General features: G+C 48.6%; 1 long non-coding RNA gene across 2 annotated transcripts in view; it reads left to right on the top strand.

The window, feature by feature from the left end:
- The window catches only part of LOC135002272 (uncharacterized), a 192,728-nt gene that overhangs the window by 62,088 nt on the left and 107,970 nt on the right, over positions 1–22,670 (top strand). The window contains exon 1 of one of the 2 annotated variants that reach the window (XR_010203532.1): positions 10,016–10,296. The exons of the other annotated variant lie outside the window; for it this stretch is intronic. This is a non-coding gene — a long non-coding RNA (uncharacterized LOC135002272). Of the gene's footprint in view, positions 1–10,015; positions 10,297–22,670 lie in introns of those variants that run through there. 2 annotated transcript variants of the gene reach the window in all.

Raw genomic sequence — 22,670 nt, 5'->3', positions numbered from 1 at the left:
AGGGCCATATACAACGCCCTGCATCAAGCAGAGGAATTGCTTCAGAGAAAACCGGTTCTGATTCAGTCAGACAATGTCACGGCAGTGGCTCATATAAACCGCCAAGGCGGAACAAGGAGCAGAATGGCCATGGCAGAAGCGACCAAAGATTCTACGCTGGGCAGAAGGCAATGTAAGCGCGATATCAGCGGTGTACATCCCGGAGGTGGACAACTGGAGAGAGTGGGAGAGTGGGGACTTCATCAAGAAGTCTTCGCACAGATCACGGATCGTTGGGGACTGCCTCAAATCGACATGATGGCATCCCGTCTCAACAAAAAGCTAAAGCGGTATTGCGCCAGGTCAAGGGACCCTCAGGCGGTAGCGGTAGACGCTCTGGTGACACCTTGGGTGTTCAGATTGGTCTATGTGTTTCCTCCTCTTCCTCTCATACTCAAGGTGTTGAGAATAATACGAAGAAGCAGGGTCAGAACAATACTCATTGTTCCGGATTGGCCACGGAGGACTTGGTATCCGGAGCTGCAAGAGTTGCTTGCAGGGGATCCGTGGCCTCTTCCTCTAAGGCAGGACCTGCTGCGGCAGGGGCCCTGTCTGTTCCAAGACTTACAGGGGCTGCGTTTGACGGCATGGCGGTTGAACGCCGGAACCTAGCGGAAAAAGGGATTCTAGAGGAAGTCATTCCTACCCTGATCAAGGCTAGGAAAGACGTGACGTTAAAACATTATCACCGTATATGGCGGAAATATGTTTCTTGGTGTGAGGCCAGAGCTGCTCCTACGGAGGAGTTCCATTTGGGCCGTCTACTTCACTTCCTTCAAACAGGAGTGACTTTGGGCCTAAAATTAGGGTCCATAAAGGTCCAGATTTCGGCCTTATCCATTTTCTTTCAAAGAGAATTGGCCTCTATTCCTGAAGTACAGACCTTTGTGAAGGGGGTGCTGCATATTCAGCCTCCCTTTGTGCCTCTGGTGGCGCCTTGGGATCTTAACGTGGTGTTACGTTTCCTCAAGTCACCTTGGTTTGAACCACTCAAAACTGTGGAGTTGAAATACCTCACGTGGAAAGTGGTCATATTGTTGGCGTTAGCTTCGGCAAGACGTGTTTCCGAATTGGCGGCTTTATCACATAAAAGCCCATACTTGGTTTTTCACGTGGATAGGGCAGAGTTGAGGACTCGCCCTCACTTTCTGCCAAAAGTGGTCTCATCTTTTCATGTGAACCAACCTATTGTCGTGCCTGTGGCTACACGGGACTTGGAGGATTCCGAGTCCTTGGATGTAGTCAGGGCTTTGAAGATTTATGTGACCAGAACTGCTAGAATCAGAAAGACTGAAGCTTTGTTCGTTCTGTATGCGGCCAACAAGGTTGGCGCTCCTGCTTCAAAGCAGACTATTGCTCGCTGGATCTGTAACACGATTCAGCAGGCGCATTCTACGGCAGGATTGCCGTTACCGAAATCGGTTAAGGCCCACTCCACTAGGAAAGTGGGCTCTTCTTAGGCGGCTGCCCGAGGGGTCTCGGCATTACAGTTGTGCCGAGCTGCTACTTGGTCGGGGACAAACACCTTTGCAAAGTTCTATAAGTTTGATACCCTGGCTGAGGAGGACCTCCTGTTTGCTCAATCGGTGCTGCAGAGTCATCCGCACTCTCCCGCCCGTTTGGAGCTTTGGTATAATCCCCATGGTCCTTACGGAGTCCCAGCATCCTCAAGGACGTTAGAGAAAATAAGATTTTACTTACCGGTAAATCTATTTCTCGTAGTCCGTAGAGGATGCTGGGCGCACGTCCCAAGTGCGGACTTTTTCTGCAAGACTTGTATATAGTTATTGCTTACATAAGGGTTATGTTATAGTTTTTCGGTTGAACCGTGGCTATGTGGTTGTTCATACTGTTAACTGGGTAAGTTTATCACAAGTTATATGGTGTGATTGGTGTGGCTGGTATGGATCTCGCCCTTAGATTTACAAAAATCCTTCCTCGTACTGTCCATCTCCTCTGGGCACAGTTTCCCTAACTGAGGTCTGGAGGAGGGGCATAGAGGGAGGAGCCAGTGCACACCCATAGTCCAAAGCTTTCTTAAAGTGCCCTATCTCCTGCGGAGCCCGTCTATCCCCCATGGTCCTTACGGAGTCCCAGCATCCTCTACGGACTACGAGAAATAGATTTACTGGTAAGTAAAATCTTATTATGTCTATGTGTATATATATGTCTATGTATATATATATATATATATATATATGTCTATATCTGTGTGTGTGTATGCAATGCATATATATATATATATACGTCTATGTATATTATTTATATATATATATATAAATAAAATATCAGTATGTTTTACCAGCACACGGGATGCCAGCTCTCACTGGCATCCCGTCTGTCGGAAGCGAGGTGACGAGAACCCTCAGGGACTCGATGCGGGCACGGTTGCTCGCTTCGCTCGCCACAGGTTAGATTCCCACTCGGTTGGTGGCGTGGAGCAACGAACCGAGTGGGAATACCTGCGGATATCGGTATTCCATTCGTCTGTATTTCACCGGATAGATATATATATATATATATATATATATTACATATATATATATATATACACACACACACATGCATACATATATATATATGTACTAGGTGATTCATCGCGCCCTACGGGCGCTCTTCACACCGTCGTAAGGGGCTATGCCCCCTTAACCCTTGCACACCCTTGTGGCGTGTAATATTTTTATTATATGGAGTATGACATCCAATCATAATTGTGTGAGTGGTTAAATATTGCACGGACAAAGGGCATGCAATGGTTAAGGGGTCAAAGCCCCTTGCAATGGCGTGAAGAGCGCACGCAGAGCCTGATGAATCACCTAGTACGTCCCATCACTGCTACAGGGGGCAGTACGTGTGTAAGCATCACTGCTACAGGGGGCAGTACGTGTGTAAGCATCACTGCTACAGGGGGCAGTACGTGTATAAGCATCACTGCTACAGGGGGTGTTACTTGTGTAAGCGTCACTGGTACAGGGGGACGTGACATGTGTAAGCGTGACTGGTTCAGGGGGCATGACATGTGTAGGCGTCTCTGGTACAGGGGGCATTACATGTGTAAGTGTCTCTACTACAGGGGGCATTATGTGCGTTGTGCATTTGTAAAGTATGCAAGGGTGCAAAGTTATAGTTTGTAGGGGGGCGCCGAACACCCTAGCACTGGCCCTGACTGCGCACCCACTGTACTGCACAGCACTGTCACCTTTTACATTGATTCAGCGTCCATACATTACCCTCCGCAATATCACCCACTCTATCCGTTACATTAGCCATCTCGGGGGCTTCCAGGCCGGAAGCCCAGGTGCTGTGTTGCGGAGTCAGGACCTCTGGGGATCTGGGCGCGGCTGTGGCTGGGAGGCACTTCTGTGACATCACACGCAGAGGAGGCTCCGGGGCTCAGAGAGTATGCGGTGCAGGGAGGGCTATGAAAGCCTTCCACTGCGCCGCTTTCATACACATCTATGCCAGTGGCCGCAGCAGCTTTTGTTCCACGTGCGCCGCGGCTAGGGAGTGGGGATTGTTGATGACGGAGGTGGCAGGTGGACTGGCAGCAAGACATTGGTGGTCATTCCGAGTTGATCGCTCGCTAGCAGTTTTGAGCGGCCGTGCAAATGCTATGCCGCCGCCCACTGGGAGTGTATTTTAGCTTAGCAGAAGTGCGAATGAAGGGATCGCAGAGCGGCTACAAAAATTTTTTGTGCAGTTTCAGAGTAGCTTCAGACCTACTCAGCGCATGCGATCATTTCAGACCATTCAGTTCCTGATTTAACGTCACGAACACGCCCTGCGTTCGCCCAGCCACGCCTGCCTTTTTCCGAACACTCCCTGAAAACGGTCAGTTGACACCCAGAAACGCCCTCTTCCTGTCAATCACTCTGCGGCTGCCTGTGCAACTGAAAAGCATCGCTAGACCCTGTGTAAAACGACATAATTCATTGTAATAGTAAGCCGCGCGTGCGCATTGCGCTGAATAAACATGCGCAGAATTGGCGAGTTTTTGCCTGATCACTGTGCAGCGAACGATCGCAGCTAGCGAACAACTCTGAATGACCCCCATAGGACGCAGCAGTAAAAGGATTGTTTTTTCCCCTATGTACAGCGCAGAGACTTGCTGCAGATGCAGTGGCACACCCTCCAGCTGCACCTTTTTGGCAGGTACAGTCCCTTTTTTTTATGGTCTGTACCGTTTTTTGACTCTCCAAGCTTCCATTGAAAGCATAGCAAAAGGGGCGTGGTCACGTCGATGTACCCGTGACCACGCCCCCTTTGTGAATTTGTAACAATTTTTCTGTGTAAATTGTTGGAGGGTATGTTGCTGCAGATGCAGGGGGACTATTTTGGGGTGTGGGGCTGGAGCTGCAGCTCCATCAGTCCCATCGCTAATCCTGCTCTGTGAAAACACAACAGGCAAAGGGGGTCATTCCGAGTTGTTCGCTCGCAAGCTGTTTTTAGCAGCATTGCACACGCTAAGCCGCCGCCTACTGGGAGTGAATCTTAGCTTCTTAAAATTGCGAACGAAAGATTCTCAAAATTGCGACTACACACCTCTTAGCAGTTTCTGAGTAGCTCCAGACTTACTCGGCATCTGCGATCAGTTCAGTGCTTGTCGTTCCTGGTTTGACGTCATAAACACACCCAGCGTTCGCCCAGACACTCCTCCGTTTCTCCAGCCACTCCCGCGTTTTTTCCAGAAACGGTAGCGTTTTTTCGCACACACCCATAAAACGGCCAGTTTCCGCCCAGAAACACCCACTTCCTGTCAATCACATTACGATCGCCAGAACGAAGAAAAAAACGTGAGTAAAATACCTAACTGCATAGCAAATTTACTTGGCGCAGTCGCAGTGCGAACATTGCGCATGCGCACTAAGCGAAAAAACGCTGCGATGCAAAGAAATTTACCGAGCGAACAACTCGGAATGACCCCCTAAGTGCAGAGGCTCCCATTGGATGTAACCTGTGTGGGAGGGCGATTCTCACCCAATCAGCTGTGGACTAGGTGTGATAGACCTGCTGCTAACCAAATGAGAGCTTCTAGCCACGCCCAGCGTTAGAGACCCAGGCACAGAATCACAGGGCTATTATATAGGAGATATATATATACATATATACACATTCACAGATACACACCTACACCATGCTTGCCGACACTCCCGCATTCTGCGGGAGTCTCCCGTTTTACCGATCTGTACCCCGGTGCCCCGCACAGTCCTCCCAATCCCCCGGAATTCCGCAGCCCATTTTAAAATCCGGCCACGCATGCGCGAGTCCGGCCGCAATGTGGGCGGAGCTTGGCAGGAGCATGAAAACTATCCTGCCAAGCGCCATGTTCCGTGGGCAGCGTCACATCCGATCAGCCCACTAGAGCCTGTGAGGGGCCAGCCACGATGGAGAGCACTTACAACACAGCTCCCTCTCCAGAGGCAGAGGAAACAGCGGCGGATCCCTCCCCCTCTCTCCTCTCATGTTGGCAGCTGCAGGACATCCAGGAGGCGGAGTGATGGCTGGGGGAGCTTACGCGGAAGCAGCTCTGATCTATCGGGGAGTTTGACGGCCCGGGGCAGCTGGGAGCTCAGAGGAGAGGCTGAAGAAGGAGGAGGAATGGCCGGTCCTACGGTCAGTGTATGTGGCTCTACATCAGCAGCTCCATAGGCTGCCACTGTGTGTAGGCTGCCACTGTCCTGTGTAGTGTAGTGTGGTGTGGGCTTTCACTGACCAGTAAGGGGGGGGGGGCTGGCATTGACCTCTGTGTGTATGTGTGTGACCTCTTTGTGTGTCCACTGACCCCTATGTGTGTGTGTAGGTGACCTCTGTGTGTATGTGTGTGCGTGTGATGACACTGACCCCTGTGTGTGTGTAGGTATCCACTGTGTGTATGTGTTTGCGTGGGATGACACTGACCCCTGTGTGTGTATATGTGTGTGTAGGTGACCTCTGTGTGTATGTGTGTGCGTGGGCTGGCACTGACCCCTGTGTGTGTGTAGGTGACCTCTGTGTGTATGTGTGTGCGTGTGCTGGCACTGACCAATGTGTGTGTGTGTGTGTAGGTGACCTCTGTGTGTATGTCTGTGCGTGGGCTGGCACTGACCAGTGTGTGTGTGTAGGTGACCTCTGTGTGTATGTGTGTGCATGGGATGGCACTGACCCGTGTGTATGTGTATGAGACCTCTGTGTATGTGTGTGCGTGGGCTGGAACTGACCCCTGTGTTTGTGTAGATGACCTCTGTGTGTATGTGTGTGCGTGTGATGACACTGACCCCTGTGTGTGTGTGTATGTGTGTGCGTGGGCTGGCACTGACCCCTGTGTGTGTGTAGGTGTCCACTGTGTGTATGTGTGTGCATGGGCTGGCACTGACCCCTGTGTTTGTGTAGATGACCTCTGTTTGTATGTGTGCGTGTACGGTGGCACTTACCCGTGTGTGTAGGTGACCTCTGTTTGTGTGTGTGTGTAGGGTGGCACTGACCCCTGTGTGTGTAGGTGACCTCTGTTTGTATCAGCCTTGCCTACCCTCCAGCGGGAGGCTCCCGGTTTTTGCATGAGCCTCCCGCTTCCCCGCAAATCTTCTGGGCTCTCCCGATTTGTCAGCACTGCCCTGTGAAAGTGTGGATTGCGCATGCGCCAGTCCAGAAGTGCCGAGGGCAGTGTCCGCATGGGCCATGTCACGGCATGTGACGTAATTTTACTTAAATGCTAGCCACCCCGGGGTTTGTGTAGCGGTGGCCGCATAAGTGAGCAGAGCCGGGAGAGGCTGTCTGCATGCATGGCAGAAGCGGCAATGGCAGTTTCGGCAGCGGTGGCCACATCAGCAGCAGCACAGCAGTGGTGGCCTGTTTAAAATGTAAGGTAAACCCGATTCAAGGATTAGATGCATAGTGCCTGGGCTAGGGAGGGCGGGGCTTGGCTTAGGAAAAAACAATAAAGTGGGTGCTGAGTGTAAACTCAGTTTTTACTGACAAATCCCTTTCTGTACTGCACAACCACCTGCAAGCCCAAGCTGTCAGACAGTCATCCTAGGGGGAGCATTGCCAGTGTTATAGTATAGGGTCAGCTGTATAGGTATAGGGTCAGCGTTATAGGTATAGGGTCAGCCGTATAAGATCGTGTCAGTGTTATAGGGATAGGGATAGGATATTAGGGTTGGTTTAGCGTTTTGGGTTAAGATATTAAGGTTAGGGGTTATGGTAAGGGAGAGGTTTGGAATGACGGATGGGTTAGGGTATTAGGTCCAGGGACAGGGTGTTAGGGTTAATGTTTATGGTTAGGATACTAGGGTGAGGGTTAGGATAGGGATGGTCTGCGTCATTGTTTAGGCTTGTCATGTGTTACCAGGTCTATTGTAGAAGCTAGATTTAATCGCTGCCCCCTGAAAATCCATGTTTTAAGGATAGTCTTGCTTGAGCACAGGTGATTTTATAGGTTATTTTTTAGAGCAAATGTGATCTCACGCCCTATTTTCAAGCATGGATGTCCCTAAACATGGCTTGTTAAGTCACTCCCTGCATCCATTTTATGTGAAATTGCTTTTCAATGGTTGTGTAGACCGATATGATGTTTACATTTTAAATGCAGTTTTATTTTTTTAATTATTATTATTATTATTACCAGTTATTTATATAGCGCACACACATTCCGCAGCGCTTTGCAGATATTGGGATCCAATTAACTGAGAGCCTAATTAAATATACCACCAGCAAACCAGAAGTACCCTGAGGACACCCAAGCAATGGGAGAATATGCAAACTCGACACAGTTAGGGCCGTGGTAGGAATCAAACCCATGACTTCAGTGCCATGAGGCAGCAATGCTAACCATTACATAGTCTGTGGTGCTCATTTTGGGTGTTGTATGGCATTGTTTAAGCTTATCATGTGTTAGCAGATTTGTTGTAAAAACTAGATTTACTGTAAATGCTGCCCCCTTAAAATCCATTTTTTAAGGTTATTGTGTCCCATATGGAGGCAACCGTTTTGGGTGAGACAAAAAAATAGATACGCCCATAGGTGGAGCTACACACGCCCTTTGGGTGGAGCATAACACGCTGCATTCTGCTTACACCTACAATCTCCCTGAAACTAGTTTTCAAAAGTAGGCAAGTATGACCTACACACCCACGGAAACCCCCCTGAATAAATCCTGCGTTTGCCCCTGATTATGACTGTCAACATTTTGTTTAACCAATGCATTTTGGCATGGGGAACCTATAGAAGGATGGTGATCTTCACACTATAGTTTGTCATGCTGAGTTACTTGAAAGTGAGACTCTAAAACAATCTCTTGGTGTCTGGGAATGTTTCCAGTTGTAATTAAAATAAACTTTCTGTTCTCTTGGAATGTTGCTTCATCAATTGAAAGAGCCATTCATCTACACACACATGTGCTGGCCTGCCTGTTGCATTGCCCCATAAACAATTTATAATTTGCTAATATTTCTAAGTGAGGAATATACTGGTGTCGACATGAATAATATGAGAACAGGAAAAGACATACAAAGCCAGGATTGTTTGGGCTACCTTGCATGTGTTACAGGGAACTGTGCATGCGCAGGTCTCTGGGAACATGGCTCCCAAGCCTTATTCCAGCGGACATATCTACTGTGCATGCGCAAATCACTGGGAATACGGCCGCGGAATATAACCCTGGGTAAGGTTGCCACTGGGCCCGAAGCGTGGTGAGTGCTGCGAGCCCGTGTGGGGACACGCTGCACTCGCCACTGGCATTCTGGCTGTCAGGATCCCAGCGGTGGTCTCCTGACCGCCGGGATCCAGACAGCCAGGATATCATACTAAATCCATATGTGGACCCATAGGCCCTTGCTGCCTCTTCCTCTCCCCCAAACGGCCACATCATGTCAATCAAGCTGCGGGTTAGGGGGCTCTGCGACCTTCATTGCAGACAGAAATCTGCACAGATGCGCAGCACAGATCTACAAACATGGCAGATAGTCTACAAACATAAGCCATCAGATCTGTGTACATCTCTGAATCTCAGGCCCTTTATCATGACTGGCAATCCAACAGAAAACAATACCACTGCTTACACATGGATTGCTCTTCACACTCGCCATTCAAATCCATTTACTGTGAGACTCAATGTAAATTATTACGAAATTTGTGGTAATGTTACAAGTGAATTGGGTCACATTTGCCTCTTGGGCATAACTAGAGGTTACCGGGCCCAACGGCAAGTTGACAAGAGTGAAAAATGAACCCTACGGCAGGATGTAATGGCGTCTGAAATTGCCGGAAGGTCAGGATGCTGGACGATCTTGTTTTTTTTTTTTTTAAAGAGGCAATCACTTACTAGGCAAAACCATGACTTGCAAGTAATTGACCCTTTAAAATAGATTCCAAAATCGACCAGCATCCCACACCTCCGGCGACCTTGGATGCCATTACATCTCGCCCCTAGTGTGTAAGTGTGTGTGTGTGTATATGGGCAGACTTGATGGGCCAAATTCTATGTTTCTATGTTTAAATATATCTAACACATATCCAGTGTTGGACTGAGGCATAAAGGGCCCACCGGGGGAATGCAGTGGTAGGGCCCATGTTTAGAGGTGTGGCCAGTCTCCTGAAGGGGTGTGGCCAGTCACCACATTTGTTTGCCTAACCATGAGTGCATGGGCTGGGCCCCTTGATAAATATATATAGTAAATACTGCTAATGCATGCATGATAATGTACCAAAGTAATACACAGGGACATGCAGTCAGGGGAGGCAGTGCCTCCCCTGTGATTAATTATTAAAATAATAAAAAGAAGATACTTATGACACATATTCTGTGTCATAAGTATCTTATTTATTGAATTCTAATAATTTTCCTGCTTAAAATTACTTTGGGAGGCACTGATAGCAGTGCCTGCCGTGGATAATGGGAACGGGGACAGTGCGGGGGGCGGAGCCTAGCACTGGGCTGTAAAAGCCCATGAAAACAGATCAGGATAGCGGCACTAATCCAAGTGCCTCGCTGACAGGGACACCACCCCCATGTCAGCGAGGCACCTGTGATTGGACAGCGGATCCAGGGCTGGATCCACTTGTTTAATCACCCACACGCAGCGCTGGAGGCGGCGGGTCCCGGCGATGATTGGCGTTGGAGGCAGCGGTGGGCCTGCAGTGTGTGCGGCTCTACCCCCGTCCTCCTCCGCCGGTTCCCGCTCACCTCATAGCCAGCAGTGGTGGCAGCTCTCCCCCCGCCGGCTCCGTCCTCCTGACAGCCAGCAGCGGCTCTCCTCTGACCTCCTCCGCCGGCTCCAGCAGGTTAGTTCGTCTCTCTCTCTCCCCCCCCAGCTGTACCCGGCCAGTCTGCTGCTAACGAGAGATGGCTACCTGACCTGTCATCTGCTTTCTAGGTTTCTCACTGACGCTGAGCTCTCCGTGTCCTGTCTCTGTTTATTCTCCTGCGGTTTAACAGCTGTCTAGGATTTCACGCTTCGTCTTCGGATGCAGGACCTTCACAGTCTTCTGCACTTTCCTGTGTGCATTTGCCCTAATTTGTGCTTTTATTAGCTGCAGTGTCTTTGTAGTGCCCTGTAAGGCAGCAGTTTTATCTTATACTGGGCTGTGAATGTGATTGCCTTATTCTTAGAGCTGTGGCACTACAGTCTGACTTATGGCACTATTAGTCTAGTTTAAATTAGTTTTAGTTAACATTTTATCATTGGCAGCATACACACCAGCTGAATATATAGAATAAAGGAAATCTACAAAGGTGCCCTTGTGCCATGAATGTTCCGCCAGCTGTATGAGGTCACGGACAGATTTTCTGATCATCCTTGTAAGCAAAAAGTCTTACATTGCATATTTGTCTGTGCACTTTAATACATGTATAGCTACAGCTGCACAGGACACTTAGTGTCAGGAGCAGAGAGATTGACTGAGGCTAAGCATCTTCCAGCGTGTAATGACCGGTTCCACCATGCAATCTGGTTGCAGGCGCTGTATTATGATGCCGCCCTTTGCGGCAGTAAGCTAGGTCTTTGGTTTTGAAAATCACATTTTGCAGCTCAGAAAAGAGGGACTGCTGATCTCTAACTGCGTCTAACTGGTAATATACCTCTCTATTATATGAGGTCGGTTCATGAGTTCTGCCTATTAATATGCTGCCATTTTGTATGTGTTTGTTCACGCTGAAGGAGAGAACTTTGAGCAGACGCCGCTGAGGCGCACGTTTAAGTCGAAGGTCCTGGCACGGTACCCCGAAAACGTGGAGTGGAATGCCTTTGACCAGGATGCAGTGGGCGTGGTGTGTGAATGTGTGCCGTTCCACATACCATGCCCTCAGAACCTCAGGCATTTTTTTTTTAACCCATTCAGACCCTTCTCCATTAAGTTAATGGAGGCCCTGGACAACAAAATTGCATTCATGTCCTCCTCCCACTCCCTTCCCAGTCCCAAACACTAATTGTTTTTTTTTTCTATAAAAATGTACAATATATCACAAGTATGATGAGCAGGCAGGCAGCGGGCATTGGCGGCATCGGACTGAGATGCAAATTAGTGGCGGAGGGCTGGGTCAGTTGATGGTGGGCGAGTTTGTAAGCCATTGGCGGTGGCAGCGGGCATCGGCTCAGAGGCAGTAGCGGGCATTGGCTAGGGGTCATCGGCAGGATTCAGTGGACATTATGGGTGTAGTGCCTCACCAGCCACTGACCTCACCTCACGCCACTGGTAATACACCATAGTCCTGTGCAGTATAAGGTAACATGTATAATGTACAATTCAAGTGCACAGTCTGGAACCTGATCTATAGTGGAGGAGAAGGCCCCCCCCAGACAGTGGGGCCCACCGGTGGTTTCCCCTGTACCCCTGCAGGCCAGTCCATCCCTGCACATATCTATTATATAGTCTTTGTGTCTGCCTGCATGTCAATTTTAAATGTATTTTCTAATTCACATATATTTGCTCCCCCCTCACAGAAAAGGGGAGGAGTGTGTGATGGAGTGGTGAGCCAGCAGCAGGTGGCAGGGGTAGACAGGTAAGTCGGTTACAGCTAGTCTCTCCTTAGGAAATGAATCGAGAGACTGCGCCAGTAAAGTGCCGCTGGCAGAGGCCACATGTGAAGTGAGGAAGGGGATGGAAAGAGCAGCTCTGTGGAGAGAAAACTGCCCCCAGACAGGGAGCCTCCGCAGCATGGTTGCCTACCTTGCTGCACCCTCTGGGAGGAGGCAGCGTGGCAGGCTAATGGGGGCTTGGCCGGGGGTGAGGTGGGCTGTCCGGGGGCATAGCCAGCATGGGAGGTAGGCAGTGCAGGGGTGTGGCATCACGATTGCGTTATCCTGTCCCCCGCTATACAGTGCCAAGAAAACAGGCACTGTAGAGCGGGGACGAAGCTATGATGACGCAATTCAGTGCGAATCGCGTCTTCATATCTCCTATGACTGCCCACTTGTTCTCTCATGTGGGTGGCCAAGGGGGGAGTGCCGGGGGCTCCCAGGGAAAGCGGGAGACTTGCTCACCTTTCCGGGGGGCCGGGAGGGACACCTGATTTTCAGGAGCCTCCTGGCCATTCTGGGAGGGTAGAAGTATGCTTCGCAGGTTCATGTACACTGACAGCAGCGCAGATGATTGCTGGCTGGAGGGTGTCAGGAGACCCAGTGAGTCGGCGAATTGCAGCTGTATAATATGGTAGAAGCCACTAAGGCAACAGACTGAGGTAAATGAAAAGCCCATGGCAAGCTAGTATATAAAACCAACATCAGGGAGCCTTACCTCACTTCATCAACATCACTTAGGGGCATCACATTATTGCTGTTCTTAGCCCTTAGCCCATCAAATGTCAGGTGGTGGAGACAGAGACTGAAATAAATTGAGCAAGAGAGGCATATTAGCCAATACACTAAGATGCATTGAAGGTGCAGTAAGGGAGGTCTCTTACCTCACGTTATGTAGACAGGTAATACCCCCGCACCACCAGCAGGAACTTCTTTCTACACCGATTTGCTGCACATTTCACCTCCCACGCAGAGCAAGAGGGGTTAGTCACTCTCAGGGGCTATCTTTGTACAGCGAGAATGAGGCAAAACACATAAACTATTCTGGATTACCATCAGCACATATACTGGCCCACCGCCTTGTGACACACAGGAAGGCTGGGGCCAAGGAATAGTCCATTAAACAGCTATAAGTACTTAACACCTCAGAGGTTGTTGTGGAGAAAGATAGCAAACCTCCCTCCCCTAAATGACCTGCATATGTCTTAAGTCAGGATGCGTTAAGCATCCCGGCAGTCGAAAAGCCGGCGGTCATGAAGCCGACGCCGGAATCCCGACACCACTTGGGAGACCGGCGCTGGAACACCGATAGCCAACTTCCCAAAGGTGAGTATCAGGGAAGCTAGTTAGGGTTAAGGCCTGGGGGGGGAGGGGGAGGTACTTTAGAAATGTGGTTTAGTGTACTGTGAAAAGTGTATACACTAGAGATGAGCGCCTGAAATTTTTCGGGTTTTGTGTTTTGGTTTTGGGTTCGGTTCCGCGGCCGTGTTTTGGGTTCGACCGCGTTTTGGCAAAACCTCACCGAATTTTTTTTGTCGGATTCGGGTGTGTTTTGGATTCGGGTGTTTTTTTCAAAAAACCCTAAAAAACAGCTTAAATCATAGAATTTGGGGGTCATTTTGATCCCAAAGTATTATTAACCTCAAAAACCATAATTTCCACTCATTTTCAGTCTATTCTGAATACCTCACACCTCACAATATTATTTTTAGTCCTAAAATTTGCACCGAGGTCGCTGTGTGAGTAAGATAAGCGACCCTAGTGGCCGACACAAACACCGGGCCCATCTAGGAGTGGCACTGCAGTGTCACGCAGGATGTCCCTTCCAAAAAACCCTCCCCAAACAGCACATGACGCAAAGAAAAAAAGAGGCGCAATGAGGTAGCTGTGTGAGTAAGATTAGCGACCCTAGTGGCCGACACAAACACCGGGCCCATCTAGGAGTGGCACTGCAGTGTCACGCAGGATGTCCCTTCCAAAAAACCCTCCCTAAACAGCACATGACGCAAAGAAAAAAAGAGGCGCAATGAGGTAGCTGACTGTGTGAGTAAGATAAGCGACCCTAGTGGCCGACACAAACACCGGGCCCATCTAGGAGTGTCACTGCAGTGTCACGCAGGATGTCCCTTCCAAAAAACCCTCCCCAAACAGCACATGACGCAAAGAAAAAAAGAGGCGCAATGAGGTAGCTGACTGTGTGAGTAAGATAAGCGACCCTAGTGGCCGACACAAACACCGGGCCCATCTAGGAGTGGCACTGCAGTGTCACGCAGGATGTCCCTTCCAAAAAACCCTCCCCAAACAGCACATGACGCAAAGAAAAAAAGAGGCGCAATGAGGTAGCTGACTGTGTGAGTAAGATTAGCGACCCTAGTGGCCGACACAAACACCGGGCCCATCTAGGAGTGGCACTGCAGTGTCACGCAGGATGTCCCTTCCAAAAAACCCTCCCCAAACAGCACATGACGCAAAGAAAAAAAGAGGCGCAATGAGGTAGCTGTGTGAGTAAGATTAGCGACCCTAGTGGCCGACACAAACACCGGGCCCATCTAGGAGTGGCACTGCAGTGTCAAGCAGGATGTCCCTTCCAAAAAACCCTCCCCAAACAGCACATGACGCAAAGAAAAAAAGAGGCGCAATGAGGTAGCTGTGTGAGTAAGATTAGCGACCCTAGTGGCCGACACAAACACCGGGCCCATCTAGGAGTGGCACTGCAGTGTCACGCAGGATGTCCCTTCCAAAAAACCCTCCCCAAACAGCACATGACGCAAAGAAAAAAAGAGGCGCAATGAGGTAGCTGACTGTGTGAGTAAGATAAGCGACCCTAGTGGCCGACACAAACACCGGGCCCATCTAGGAGTGTCACTGCAGTGTCACGCAGGATGTCCCTTCCAAAAAACCCTCCCCAAACAGCACATGACGCAAAGAAAAAAAGAGGCGCAATGAGGTAGCTGACTGTGTAAGATAAGCGACCCTAGTGGCCGACACAAACACCGGGCCCATCTAGGAGTGGCACTGCAGTGTCACGCAGGATGTCCCTTCCAAAAAACCCACCCCAAACAGCACATGACGCAAAGAAAAAAAGAGGCGCAATGAGGTAGCTGACTGTGTGAGTAAGATTAGCGACCCTAGTGGCCGACACAAACACCGGGCCCATCTAGGAGTGGCACTGCAGTGTCACGCAGGATGTCCCTTCCAAAAAACCCTCCCCAAACAGCACATGACGCAAAGAAAAAAAGAGGCGCAATGAGGTAGCTGACTGTGTGAGTAAGATAAGCGACCCTAGTGGCCGACACAAACACCGGGCCCATCTAGGAGTGTCACTGCAGTGTCACGCAGGATGTCCCTTCCAAAAAACCCTCCCCAAACAGCACATGACGCAAAGAAAAAAAGAGGCGCAATGAGGTAGCTGTGTGAGTAAGATTAGCGACCCTAGTGGCCGACACAAACACCGGGCCCATCTAGGAGTGGCACTGCAGTGTCACGCAGGATGTCCCTTCCAAAAAACCCTCCCCAAACAGCACATGACGCAAAGAAAAAAAGAGGCGCAATGAGGTAGCTGTGTGAGTAAGATTAGCGACCCTAGTGGCTGACACAAACACCGGGCCCATCTAGGAGTGTCACTGCAGTGTCACGCAGGATGTCCCTTCCAAAAAACCCTCCCCAAACAGCACATGACGCAAAGAAAAAAAGAGGCGCAATGAGGTAGCTGACTGTGTGAGTAAGATAAGCGACCCTAGTGGCCGACACAAACACCGGGCCCATCTAGGAGTGGCACTGCAGTGTCACGCAGGATGTCCCTTCCAAAAAACCCTCCCCAAACAGCACATGACGCAAAGAAAAAAAGAGGCGCAATGAGGTAGCTGTGTGAGTAAGATTAGCGACCCTAGTGGCCGACACAAACACCGGGCCCATCTAGGAGTGGCACTGCAGTGTCACGCAGGATGGCCCTTCCAAAAAACCCTCCCCAAACAGCACATGACGCAAAGAAAAATAAAAGAAAAAAGAGGTGCAAGATGGAATTGTCCTTGGGCCCTCCCACCCACCCTTATGTTGTATAAACAGGACATGCACACTTTAACCAACCCATCATTTCAGTGACAGGGTCTGCCACACGACTGTGACTGATATGACGGGTTGGTTTGGACCCCCCCCAAAAAAGAAGCAATTAATCTCTCCTTGCACAAACTGGCTCTACAGAGGCAAGATGTCCACCTCATCATCATCCTCCGATATATCACCGTGTACATCCCCCTCCTCACAGATTATCAATTCGTCCCCACTGGAATCCACCATCTCAGCTCCCTGTGTACTTTGTGGAGGCAATTGCTGCTGGTCAATGTCTCCGCGGAGGAATTGATTATAATTCATTTTAATGAACATCATCTTCTCCACATTTTCTGGATGTAACCTCGTACGCCGATTGCTGACAAGGTGAGCGGCGGCACTAAACACTCTTTCGGAGTACACACTTGTGGGAGGGCAACTTAGGTAGAATAAAGCCAGTTTGTGCAAGGGCCTCCAAATTGCCTCTTTTTCCTGCCAGTATAAGTACGGACTGTGTGACGTGCCTACTTGGATGCGGTCACTCATATAATCCTCCACCATTCTTTCAATGTTGAGAGAATCATATGCAGTGACAGTAGACGACATGTCCGTAATCGTTGTCAGGTCCTTCAGTCCGGACCAGATGTCAGCATCAGCAGTCGCTCCAGACTGCCCTGCATCACCGCCAGCGGGTGGGCTCGGAATTCTGAGCCTTTTCCTCGCACCCCCAGTTGCGGGAGAATGTGAAGGAGGAGATGTTGACAGGTCGCGTTCCGCTTGACTTGACAATTTTCTCACCAGCAGGTCTTTCAACCCCAGCAGACTTGTGTCTGCCGGAAAGAGAGATCCAAGGTAGGCTTTAAATCTAGGATCGAGCACGGTGGCCAAAATGTAGTGCTCTGATTTCAACAGATTGACCACCCGTGAATCCTTGTTAAGCGAATTAAGGGCTCCATCCACAAGTCCCACATGCCTAGCGGAATCGCTCCGTGTTAGCTCCTCCTTCAATGTCTCCAGCTTCTTCTGCAAAAGCCTGATGAGGGGAATGACCTGACTCAGGCTGGCAGTGTCTGAACTGACTTCACGTGTGGCAAGTTCAAAGGGCATCAGAACCTTGCACAACGTTGAAATCATTCTCCACTGCGCTTGAGACAGGTGCATTCCACCTCCTATATCGTGCTCAATTGTATAGGCTTGAATGGCCTTTTGCTGCTCCTCCAACCTCTGAAGCATATAGAGGGTTGAATTCCACCTCGTTACCACTTCTTGCTTCAGATGATGGCAGGGCAGGTTCAGTAGTTTTTGGTGGTGCTCCAGTCTTCTGTACGTGGTGCCTGTACGCCGAAAGTGTCCTGTCCCGCAATTCTTCTGGCCACCGACAGCATCTCTTGCACGCCCCTGTCGTTTTTTAAAAAATTCTGCACCACCAAATTCAAGGTATGTGCAAAACATGGGACGTGCTGGAATTTGCCCATATTTAATGCACACACAATATTGCTGGCGTTGTCCGATGCCACAAATCCACAGGAGAGTCCAATTGGGGTAAGCCATTCCGCGATGATCTTCCTCAGTTGCCGTAAGAGGTTTTCAGCTGTGTGCGTATTCTGGAAAGCGGTGATACAAAGCGTAGCCTGCCTAGGAAAGAGTTGGCGTTTGCGAGATGCTGCTACTGGTGCCGCCGCTGCTGTTCTTGCGGCGGGAGTCCATACATCTACCCAGTGGGCTGTCACAGTCATATAGTCCTGACCCTGCCCTGCTCCACTTGTCCACATGTCCGTGGTTAAGTGGACATTGGGTCCAGCTGCATTTTTTAGGACACTGGTGAGTCTTTTTCTGAGGTCCGTGTACATTTTCGGTATCGCCTGCCTAGAGAAGTGGAACCTAGATGGTATTTGGTAACGGGGGCACACTGCCTCAATAAATTGTCTAGTTCCCTGTGAACTAACGGCGGACACCGGACGCACGTCTAACACCAACATAGTTGTCAAGGCCTCAGTTATCTGCTTTGCAGCAGGATGACTGCTGTGATATTTCATCTTCCTCGCAAAGGACTGTTGAACAGTCAATTGCTTACTGGAAGTAGTACAAGTGGGCTTACGACTTCCCCTCTGGGATGACCATCGACTCCCAGCAGCAACAACAGCAGCGCCAGCAGCAGTAGGCGTTACACGCAAGGATGCATCGGAGGAATCCCAGGCAGGAGAGGACTCGTCAGAATTGCCAGTGACATGGCCTGCAGGACTATTGGCATTCCTGGGGAAGGAGGAAATTGACACTGAGGGAGTTGGTGGGGTGGTTTGCGTGAGCTTGGTTACAAGAGGAAGGGATTTACTGGTCAGTGGACTGCTTCCGCTGTCACCCAAAGTTTTTGAACTTGTCACTGACTTATTATGAATGCGCTGCAGGTGACGTATAAGGGAGGATGTTCCGAGGTGGTTAACGTCCTTACCCCTACTTATTACAGCTTGACAAAGGGAACACACGGCTTGACACCTGTTGTCCGCATTTCTGTTGAAATAGTTCCACACCGAAGAGCTGATTTTTTTGGTATTTTCACCAGGCATGTCAACGGCCATATTCCTCCCACGGACAACAGGTGTCTCCCCGGGTGCCTGACTTAAACAAACCACCTCACCATCAGAATCCTCCTGGTCAATTTCCTCCCCAGCGCCAGCAACACCCATATCCTCCTCATCCTGGTGTACTTCAACACTGACATCTTCAATCTGACTATCAGGAACTGGACTGCGGGTGCTCCTTCCAGCACTTGCAGGGGGCATGCAAATGGTGGAAGGCGCATGCTCTTCACGTCCAGTGTTGGGAAGGTCAGGCATCGCAACCGACACAATTGGACTCTCCTTGTGGATTTGGGATTTCGAAGAACGCACAGTTCTTTGCGGTGCTTTTGCCAGCTTGAGTCTTTTCAGTTTTCTAGCGAGAGGCTGAGTGCTTCCATCCTCATGTGAAGCTGAACCACTAGCCATGAACATAGGCCAGGGCCTCAGCCGTTCCTTGCCACTCCGTGTGGTAAATGGCATATTGGCAAGTTTACGCTTCTCCTCCGACAATTTTATTTTAGGTTTTGGAGTCCTTTTTTTACTGATATTTGGTGTTTTGGATTTGACATGCTCTGTACTATGACATTGGGCATCGGCCTTGGCAGACGACGTTGCTGGCATTTCATCGTCTCGGCCATGACTAGTGGCAGCAGCTTCAGCACGAGGTGGAAGTGGATCTTGATCTTTCCCTAATTTTGGAACCTCAACATTTTTGTTCTCCATATTTTAATAGGCACAACTAAAAGGCACCTCAGGTAAACAATGGAGATGGATGGATACTAGTATACAATTATGAATGGACTGCCGAGTGCCGACACAGAGGTAGCTACAGCCGTGGACTACCGTACTGTGTCTGCTGCTAATATAGACTGGATGATAATGAGATGTAGTATGTATAAAGAAGAAAGAAAAAAAAACCACGGGTAGGTGGTATACAATTATGGATGGACTGCCGAGTGCCGACACAGAGGTAGCTACAGCCGTGGACTACCGTACTGTACTGTGTCTGCTGCTAATATAGACTGGATGATAATGAGATGTAGTATGTATGTATAAAGAAGAAAGAAAAAAAAACCACGGGTAGGCGGTATACAATTATGGATGGACTGCCGAGTGCCGACACAGAGGTAGCTACAGCCGTGGACTACCGTACTGTACTGTGTCTGCTGCTAATATAGACTGGTTGATAATGAGATGTAGTATGTATAAAGAAGAAAGAAAAAAAAACCACGGGTAGGTGGTATACAATTATGGATGGACTGCCAAGTGCCGACACAGAGGTAGCTACAGCCGTGGACTACCGTACTGTACTGTGTCTGCTGCTAATATAGACTGGATGATAATGAGATGTAGTATGTATAAAGAAGAAAGAGAAAAAAAAAACACGGGTAGGTGGTATACAATTATGGATGGACTGCCGAGTGCCGACACAGAGGTAGCTACAGCCGTGAACTACCGTACTGTGTCTGCTGCGACTGGATGATAAATAATGATATAAAAAATATATATATATCACTACTGCAGCCGGACAGGTATATATTATATAATGACGGACCTGCTGGACACTGTCTGTCAGCAGAATGAGTTTTTTATAGAATAAAAAAAAAAACACCACACAAGTCACACGACGAGTGTTTAACTTTTTCAGGCAATCACAATATAGTATACTATACTGGTGGTCAGTGTGGTCAGGTCACTGGTCAGTCACACTGGCAGTGGCACTCCTGCCTGCAGCAAAAGTGTGCACTGTTTAATTTTAATAATATGTATGTACTCCTGGCTCCTGCTATAACCTATGATAAAGCTAAATATTTATCGTATATAAAACACTTTAAGAGGTCTAAGAACACTATACGCTATCTACGTAAGAAGTACCGTAAGGGTACGCAAGTTGCGTAACGATCGCTCAACCGTAGTCGAGACGCTCAAGCGTCACGTTCGCTTACGGCCCAGAGATCACAGGCAGGCACGCTATTGGCTGCCGACTAACGTAATGATTCGCTATAGTGTAGCGGACGCTCGGGACCACGAGGAGATCACCAGCGGTGCAGACGCTTATAACGTTAAACCTTTATATCTATACCTTTAACAACGAAATATACAGTAAACCTTAGTGTGGTGACAGAGTGTAAGTGCAACCTGGTGTAACCTGATTAACTAAAAAGCTGCTTGAGCGTCACCGACGCTCAGGGAATACTTAACACTATAAGAAATACACAGATACCTGGGCTTAGGGTCCAAAACCTATTATATGTATTATGACTATTATACTTGCAAAAGAATCACAGTACAAAGCATACACTACAATATAACATAGACTAACTAACCAGATAACTACACAGGAAATACAATACAATACAATTAAGGGAAAAATACGGGAGAAATAGAAGAGAGAGAGAGAGAGAGATGGCTCACAATAACATCAAGACAATATGATTGCAGAGAAACACTTACGCACAAGGGGAAACGATCGCATGCGCCTCGATATCCAGCTCCCGATTATCAGTAATGAGAACCGTTGAAGAGAGAGAACTGGATATGGTCGGCCTGCCTATTTATGCCCCACACACAATACAATTCAATGGTCCCTACAATCTCATTGTTCATTGGACACAGGAATTCGGCTTCGCATTATAACAAAAGGTCATAGGTTGATTCATACAGGTGGGCTGTGACTGTTTCCAACTGTTCAGGTGGGTGGGATACTGAGTTTCCCGCCGCATGACTAAGTAAGAACAAATAATAGTAAATGGACATAAACTTCTTATGTCCATAACTATTCGCACGAGCGATTAATCCGCTCCAAACCAACACCGGAATATTGCTATTTAAATACTCTTCCGATGGGTACCAAACACCACTGTATGACCCCTGTTAGACCCTTCGTACAATACAAAGAGGGATCTCTCTGTTCAGGAACATGCTATGTTAACTAAACTTTCAGAATCTATCAAAGGGACCATGATCTACAAAATACATTATTACTGAAAGTATGTAACGATTGAGTCGCACGCTACGATTACATAAACTCTACCGTAAATACGCATACCGTGCGCCTGCGGGTGCCCGCGACTGTGAGCATGCGCACACACGGGAGAGCGTACGCATGCGCAGCACGGACCTGTGTGAGGTGCAAATATGGCAGTGTGTGTAGAGATATTTTTCTGACTTTGACAGTCCACCCTTTGGCAGTCAATAATAACTGCCACCTTCTAAAACATTTCAAAAGGAGAAAAATATATGTCAGGGGTTAATTCATTTCCATGGTTGGGTAAGGGAGGAGAGAGGAGTAGGTGGGAAGAGGGTATGACCTAGTGAGATAGCAGAAGCATGTGTGTATGAGTCCATGTTTGGGGGGTCATGTATCATCGTGCCGTACGTGTTGTAAAATCAAGCTTCGAGGTATTGCGAAGTATACATTTGAATTCCTTCTTATCCCGTGGTACGGGTCTGTGGATGGGCTGTCAAACTTTACCGAGCTCTTTTCGGATTTTGAACAAAATGGGGAGCACATTTTAGTTGATGATACATGAATAGGGGAGGTATGTGGTTGCTGATATCTGTGCCTGTATTCCCTATCGACTATGTGTGTTATTACCTGAGGGTTGTAGAGATGAAGATAAAGAACACTTATGGAAAATGCAGTGGTATTCTATGTCAGGTTAATGTACATCTGTCGGTTGAAGTTTTGTTCGGTATCAGTTGAAAGTCGTCTTCTTTGCGCTGTTTTGCCCATTAGGTGCGAGCAAAAAGCTTTGTCAATGCCATTAGATTTACAAAAAAAATGTTGGGCTAGCGTAAGTTTAAGAATTCTAGGGAAACTGGGGATCCATGGCAAAGTTCATCAAATGTCCGTATCTACAGTGGTCAAAACTTCTTCTTTGGTCAATCCGTTGTCTGTATAGCGTCTCGTCAACTTCCTTGTCCAAGTGGGTCTTTTTATCTTGGAGAAAAAAACCAGAAAAACAGGTGAAAGAAACGGACCGCATAATCGCATTTTCATTACATCATTGTTTCTATTGTTGGGTCATAAATC

Source organism: Pseudophryne corroboree, chromosome 1 (genome assembly GCF_028390025.1).
Source record: "Pseudophryne corroboree isolate aPseCor3 chromosome 1, aPseCor3.hap2, whole genome shotgun sequence".
Classification (NCBI taxonomy): Eukaryota; Metazoa; Chordata; class Amphibia; order Anura; family Myobatrachidae; genus Pseudophryne; species Pseudophryne corroboree.
Note: the sequence above shows the minus strand (reverse complement) of the source record. Positions and strands in the feature narration are given on the sequence as shown.